At 59.9% G+C, this 7,508-nt stretch overlaps 1 long non-coding RNA gene across 1 annotated transcript; it reads left to right on the plus strand.

The window, feature by feature from the left end:
• Positions 1–967: 967 nt before the first annotated feature.
• Positions 968–3,813, plus strand: LOC130607260 (uncharacterized). Its single transcript, XR_008974197.1, has 3 exons — positions 968–1,051; positions 2,803–2,888; positions 3,721–3,813. It is a non-coding gene; the product is annotated as an uncharacterized LOC130607260 (long non-coding RNA).
• Positions 3,814–7,508: the final 3,695 nt, after the last annotated feature.

Consider the following 7,508-nt stretch of genomic DNA (forward strand, 5'->3'; position numbering starts at 1 on the left):
CATTGGGAATGTCACATCCCCCCATTGGGAATGTCGACCCCAACCATTGGGAATGTCACATCCCCACATTGGGAATGTCGACCCCAACCATTGGGAATGTCAACCCCAACCATTGGGAATGTCACATCCCCACATTGGGAATGTCGACCCCAACCATTGGGAATGTCAACCCCAACCATTGGGAATGTCACATCCCCACATTGGGAATGTCGACCCCAACCATTGGGAATGTCACATCCCCACATTGGGAATGTCGACCCCAACCATTGGGAATGTCACATCCCCACCCCCATTGGGAATGTCGACCCCAACCATTGGGAATGTCACATCCCCCCATTGGGAATGTCGACCCCAACCATTGGGAATGTCACATCCCCACATTGGGAATGTTGACCCCAACCATTGGGAATGTCACATCCCCCCCCCCATTGGGAATGTCGACCCCAACCATTGGGAATGTCACATCCCCACATTGGGAATGTCGACCCCAACCATTGGGAATGTCACATCCCCACCCCCCATTGGGAATGTCGACCCCAACCATTGGGAATGCCAACATCCCCCCCCATTGGGAATGCTGACACCCCTCCATTGGGAATGCCAACGTCCCACCCCCATTGGGAATGCCAACATCCCCCCCAATTGGGAATGTCAACATCCCCGCCCCTTGGGAATGCCAACACCCCCCCCAACCATTGGGAATGCCGACACCCCTCCATTGGGAATGCCAACACCCCCCCCAACCATTGGGAATGCTGACACCCCTCCATTGGGAATGCCAACACCCCCCCAACCATTGGGAATGCTGACACCCCTCCATTGGGAATGCCAACACCCCCCCAACCATTGGGAATGCTGACACCCCTCCATTGGGAATGCCAACACCCCCCCAACCATTGGGAATGCCGACACCCCCCACACACCGGGAACGCCGCTCCCGGCGCTTCCCGACGGCCCTGCCCTCCCCAGGACGACCCCGTCACCAACCTCAACAACGCCTTCGAGGTGGCCGAGAAGTACCTGGACATCCCCAAGATGCTCGACGCCGAGGGTGAGCGGCCAGCGCTTGGCCATGGGGGGCTTCGGGAGGACCTCAACCAAGGAGGTCCAACCATTGACATGGGGTCATGGAGGTGGCCCCATTGGCCATCATGGAAGGGCCGCCGCGTTGGCCAAGTCTTGGCCATGGGGGGCTTCGGGAGGACCTCAACCAAGGAGGTCCAGCCATTGACATGGGGTCATGGAGGTGGCCCCATTGGCCACCATGGAAGGGCTGCCACAGTGGCCACCTCTTGGCCATGGAGGTCTTCAAGAAGACCTCAACCAAGGAGGTCCAACCATGGAGGTGGGGTCATGGACGTGGCCCCATTGGCCACCATGGAAGAGCCGCCGCGTTGGCCAAGTCTTGGCCATGGGGGGCTTCAGGAGGACCTCAACCAAGGAGGTCCAACCATGGACGTGGCCCCATTGGCCACCATGGAAGAGCCACCTTGGTGGCCAAGTCTTGGCCATGGGGGACTTCAAGAAGACCTCAACCCAAGGAGGTCCAACCATGGAGGTGGCCCCATTGGCCACCATGGAAAGGCTGCCACAGTGGCCAGCGCTTGGCCATGGGGGGCTTCAAGAGGACCTCAACCAAGGAGGTCGAACCATGGAGGTGGGGTCATGGAGGTGGCCCCATTGGCAACCATGGAAGGGCCGCCGCGTTGGCCAAGTCTTGGCCATGGGGGGCTTCGGGAGGACCTCAACCAAGGAGGTCCAGCCATTGACATGGGGTCATGGAGGTGGCCCCATTGGCCACCATGGAAGGGCTGCCACAGTGGCCACCTCTTGGCCATGGGGGGCTTCAAGAGGACCTCAACCAAGGAGGTCGAACCATGGAGGTGGGGTCATGGAGGTGGCCCCATTGGCCACCATGGAAGGGCCGCCGCTTTGGCCAAGTCTTGGCCATGGGGGACTTCGGGAGGACCTCAACCAAGGAGGTCCAACCATTGACATGGGGTCATGGAGGTGGCCCCATTGGCCACCATGGAAGGGCTGCCACAGTGGCCACCTCTTGGCCATGGGGGGCTTCAAGAGGACCTCAACCAAGGAGGTCGAACCATGGAGGTGGGGTCATGGAGGTGGCCCCATTGGCCACCATGGAAGGGCCGCCGCTTTGGCCAAGTCTTGGCCATGGGGGACTTCGGGAGGACCTCAACCAAGGAGGTCCAACCATTGACATGGGGTCATGGAGGTGGCCCCATTGGCCACCATGGAAGAGCCACCTTGGTGGCCAACTCTTGGCCATAGAGGTCTTAAGGACTCCAAGCTTGGAGGTGACCCCATTGGCCACCATGGAAGAGCCACCTTGGTGGCCAACTCTTGGCCATGGGGGCTTCAAGAGGACCTCAACCCAAGGAGGTCCATCCATGGAGGTGGCCCCATTGGCCACCATGGAAGGGCCGCCGCGGTGGCCACCTCTTGGCCATTGAGGTCTTTGGGAGGACCTCAACCAAGGAGGTCCAACCATGGAGGTGGAGCAATGGAAGAGCCACCTTGGTGGCCAACTCTTGGCCATGGAGGTCTTCAAGAAGACCTCAACCCAAGGAGGTCCAACCATGGAGGTGGCCCCATTGGCCACCATGGAAGAGCTGCAGTCCCTGTGGGGCTCAGCCCCATTGCTCTCTCTCTCTGTGGGGCTCAGCCCCGTTGCTGTGGGTCGCTGTGGGGCTCAGCCCCGTTGCTGTGGGTCGCTGTGGGGCTCAGCCCCATTGCTGTGGGTCGCTGTGGGGCTCACCCCACTGCTCCCTCTCCCCACAGACATCGTGGGCACGCTGCGGCCGGACGAGAAGGCCATCATGACCTACGTGTCCTGCTTCTACCACGCCTTCTCGGGGGCGCAGAAGGTGAGCGGGGATGAACTGGGTTTGACTGGGTTTGAACTGGTTTGAACTGGGTTTGAACTGGGATGGAGCTGGGTTTGAACTGGGTTTGAACTGGGATGGAGCTGGGTTTAAACTGGGTTTGAGCTGGGTTTGAACTGGGTGGGAGTTGGGATGGGGCTGGGATGGGGCAGGGATGGGGCCGGGATGGGGCTGGGATGGGGATGGGAAGGAGCTGGGATGGGGCTGGGATGGAGCCGGGATGGAGCTGGGATGGGGATGGGAAGGAGCTGGGATGGGGATGGGATGGAGCCGGGATGGGGATGGGATGGGGATGGGATGGGGATGGGATGGAGCTGGGAAGGAGCTGGGATGGAGCTGGGAAGGAGCTGGGATGGAGCTGGGATGGAGCTGGGATGGAGCCGGGATGGAGCTGGGAAGGAGCTGGTAAGGAGCTGGGATGGAGCTGGGAAGGAGCTGGGAAGGAGCTGGGAAGGAGCTGGGATGGAGCTGGGAAGGAGCTGGGAAGGAGCTGGGATGGAGCTGGGAAGGAGCTGGGAAGGAGCTGGGAAGGAGCTGGGAAGGAGCTGGGATGGAGCTGGGAAGGAGCTGGGAAGGAGCTGGGATGGAGCTGGGAAGGAGCTGGGATGGGGCCGGGATGGAGCTGGGATGGAGCTGGGAAGGAGCTGGGATGGAGCTGGGATGGAGCTGGGATGGAGCTGGGAAGGAGCTGGGATGGAGCTGGGAAGGAGCTGGGATGGAGCCGGGATGGAGCTGGGATGGAGCTGGGAAGGAGCTGGGATGGAGCTGGGAAGGAGCCTTCATCCCCGTCTCCTCCTCCTCCTTCTCCTGGCAGGCCGAGACGGCCGCCAACCGGATCTGCAAGGTCCTGGCCGTGAACCAGGAGAACGAGCTCCTCATGGAGGACTACGAGAAACTGGCGTCGGATGTGAGGCACCGGCACCCGTCTGCACCCATCCCATCCCCATCCCATTCACTTCCCATCCTCATCCTCATCCCATCCCCATCCCATCCTCATCCCATCCCCATCCATCCCCATCCCATCCTCATCCCCATCCCATCCCCATCCCCATCCCATCCCCATCCTCATCCCATCCCCATCCCATTCACTTCCCATCCTCATCCTCATCCCCATCCCATCCCCATCCCCATCCCATCCCCATCCCATCCTCATCCCATCCTCATCCCCATCCCATCCCCATCAGCATCCTCATCCTCATCCCATCCCCATCAGCATCCTCATCTCCATCCCATCCTCATCCCATCCTCATCCTCATCCCATCCCCATCCCATCCCATCCCCATCCCATCCTCATCCCATCCCCATCCCATCCTCATCCTCGTCCCATCCATCCCCATCCCATCCGCACCCAAACCCATCCTTACCCCATCATCATCCTCACCCCATCCCCTTCCCTTTCCCACCCGGTGCCATTGCAGCTGCTGCAGTGGATCCAGCGCACCTCTCCCCCTCCATCCCCATTGATCCCCCTCCATCCCCATTGATCCCCCTCCATCCCCATTGATCCCCCTCCATCCCCATTGATCCCCACTGATCCCCCTCCATCCCCACTGATCCCCCTCCATCCCCATTGATCCCCTCTGATCCCCCTCCATCCCCACTGATCCCCCTCCATCCCCACTGATCCCCATTGATCCCCACTGATCCCCCTCGACCCCGTTGACCGCCGTTGCCGTGGCGGTGCCGTTGCAGCTGCTGCAGTGGATCCAGCGCACCTCTCCCCCTCCATCCCCATTGATCCCCCTCCATCCCCATTGATCCCCCTCCATCCCCACTGATCCCCCTCCATCCCCATTGATCCCCCTCCATCCCCATTGATCCCCCTCCATCCCCATTGATCCCCCTCCATCCCCATTGATCCCCCTCCATCCCCACTGATCCCCCTCCATCCCCACTGATCCCCCTCCATCCCCATTGATCCCCCTCCATCCCCATTGATCCCCCTCCATCCCCATTGATCCCCCTCCATCCCCATTGATCCCCACTGATCCCCCTCCATCCCCACTGATCCCCCTCCATCCCCACTGATCCCCCTCCATCCCCACTGATCCCCCTCCATCCCCACTGATCCCCATTGATCCCCATTGATCCCCCTCCATCCCCTCGACCCCGTTGACCGCCGTTGCCGTGGCGGTGCCGTTGCAGCTGCTGCAGTGGATCCAGCGCACGCTGCCGTGGCTGGAGGCGCGCAGCCCGCAGCGCACGCTGCAGGAGATGCAGCAGAAGCTGGAGGAGTTCCGGCACTACCGCCGCGTGCACAAGCCCCCCAAGGTGCACGAGAAGGTGCAGCTCGAGATCAACTTCAACACCCTGCAGACCAAGCTGCGCCTCAGCAACCGCCCCGCCTTCATGCCCTCCGAGGGACGCATGGTGGCGGTGAGCCGGCGCGCTGCCGGGACGGAGGAGGAGGAGGAGGGATGGAGAGGCCGGCGGGGGGGGGGGTGACGGGGGGGTGTGGGGAGAAGGGGGAGCATCGATGGGTGAGGAGGAGGATGGTGGTGGTGGGGATGGGGAGAAGAAGGAGCATCAATGGGTGATGGGGATGGGGAGAAGAAGGAGCATCAATGGGTGATGGGGATGGGGAGAAGGAGGAGCATCAATGGGTGATGGGGATGGGGAGAAGGAGGAGCATCAATGGGTGATGGTGGGGAGAAGAAGGAGCATCAATGGGTGATGGGGATGGGGAGAAGAAGGAGCATCAATGGGTGATGGGGATGGGGAGGAGGAGCATCGATGGGTGATGGGGATGGGGAGAAGAAGGAGCATCAATGGGTGAATGCATCAATGGGTGATGGGGATGGGGAGAAGAAGGAGCATCAATGGGTGATGGGGATGGGGAGGAGGAGCATCGATGGGTGATGGGGATGGGGAGAAAAAGGAGCATCAATGAGTGATGGGGATGGGGAGAAGGAGGAGCATCAATGGGTGATGGGGATGGGGAGAAGGAGGAGCATCAATGGGTGATGGGGATGGGGAGAAAAAGGAGCATCAATGGGTGAGGAGGATGATGATGATGGTGGGGATGGGGAGAAGAAGGAGCATCAATGGGTGAGGAGGAGGATGGTGGGAATGGGGAGAAGGAGCATCAGTGGGTGAGGAGGATGATGGTGGGGATGGGGAGAAGAAGGAGCATCAATGGGTGATGGGGATGGGGAGAAGGAGGAGCATCAATGGGTGATGGGGATGGGGAGAAGAAGGAGCATCAATGGGTGATGGGGATGGGGAGAAGGAGGAGCATCAATGGGTGATGGGGATGGGGAGAAGAAGGAGCATCAATGGGTGATGGGGATGGGGAGAAGAAGGAGCATCAATGGGTGATGGGGATGGGGAGAAGAAGGAGCATCAATGGGTGATGGGGGGAGAAGAAGGAGCATCAATGGGTGATGGGGATGGGGAGAAGAAGGAGCATCAATGGGTGATGAGGATGGGGAGAAGAAGGAGCATCAATGGGTGATGGGGGGGAGAAGAAGGAGCATCAATGGGTGATGGGGATGGGGAGAAGAAGGAGCATCAATGGGTGATGGGGATGGGGAGAAAAAGGAGCATCAATGGGTGATGGGGATGGGGAGAAGAAGGAGCATCAATGGGTGATGGGGATGGGGAGAAGGAGGAGCATCAATGGGTGATGAGGATGGGGAGAAGAAGGAGCATCAATGGGTGATGGGGGGAGAAGAAGGAGCATCAATGGGTGATGGGAGAAGAAGGAGCATCAATGGGTGATGGGGATGGGGAGAAGAAGGAGCATCAATGGGTGATGGGGATGGGGAGGAGGAGCATCGATGGGTGATGGGGATGGGGAGAAGGAGGAGCATCAATGGGTGATGGGGATGGGGAGAAGGAGGAGCATCAATGGGTGATGGGGATGGGGAGAAGGAGGAGCATCAATGGGTGATGGGGATGGGGAGAAGGAGGAGCATCAATGGGTGATGGGGATGGGGAGAAGAAGGAGCATCAATGGGTGATGGGGATGGGGAGAAGGAGGAGCATCAATGGGTGATGGGGATGGGGAGAAGGAGGAGCATCAATGGGTGATGGGGATGGGGAGAAGAAGGAGCATCAATGGGTGAGGAGGATGATGATGATGGTGGGGATGGGGAGAAGACGGAGCATCAATGGGTGAGGAGGATGATGATGATGGTGGGGATGGGGAGAAGAAGGAGCATCAATGGGTGAATCAGGGAGAAGAAGGAGCATCAATGGGTGAGGAGGATGATGGTGGTGGGGAGAAGGAGGAGCATCAATGGGTGATGGGGGGGAGAAGAAGGAGCATCAATGGGTGATGGGGATGGGGAGAAGGAGCATCAATGGGTGATGGGGATGGGGAGAAGGAGGAGCATCAATGGGTGATGGGGATGGGGAGAAGGAGGAGCATCAATGGGTGATGGGGATGGGGAGAAAAAGGAGCATCAATGGGTGATGGGGATGGGGAGAAGGAGGAGCATCAATGGGCGAGGAGGAGGATGATGATGGTGGGGAGAAGAAGAAGCATCGATGGGTGATGGGGGTGGGGAGAAGAAGGAGCATCGATGGGTGATGGGGATGGGGAGGAGCATCGATGGGTGAGGAGGATGATGATGGTGGTGGGGAGAAGAAGAAGCATCA

This window comes from Pezoporus wallicus, unplaced genomic scaffold (assembly GCF_028554395.1).
Source record: "Pezoporus wallicus isolate ANWC-B61680 ecotype Strahan unplaced genomic scaffold, APGP_CSIRO_Pwel_v1 contig_9071, whole genome shotgun sequence".
Classification (NCBI taxonomy): Eukaryota; Metazoa; Chordata; class Aves; order Psittaciformes; family Psittacidae; genus Pezoporus; species Pezoporus wallicus.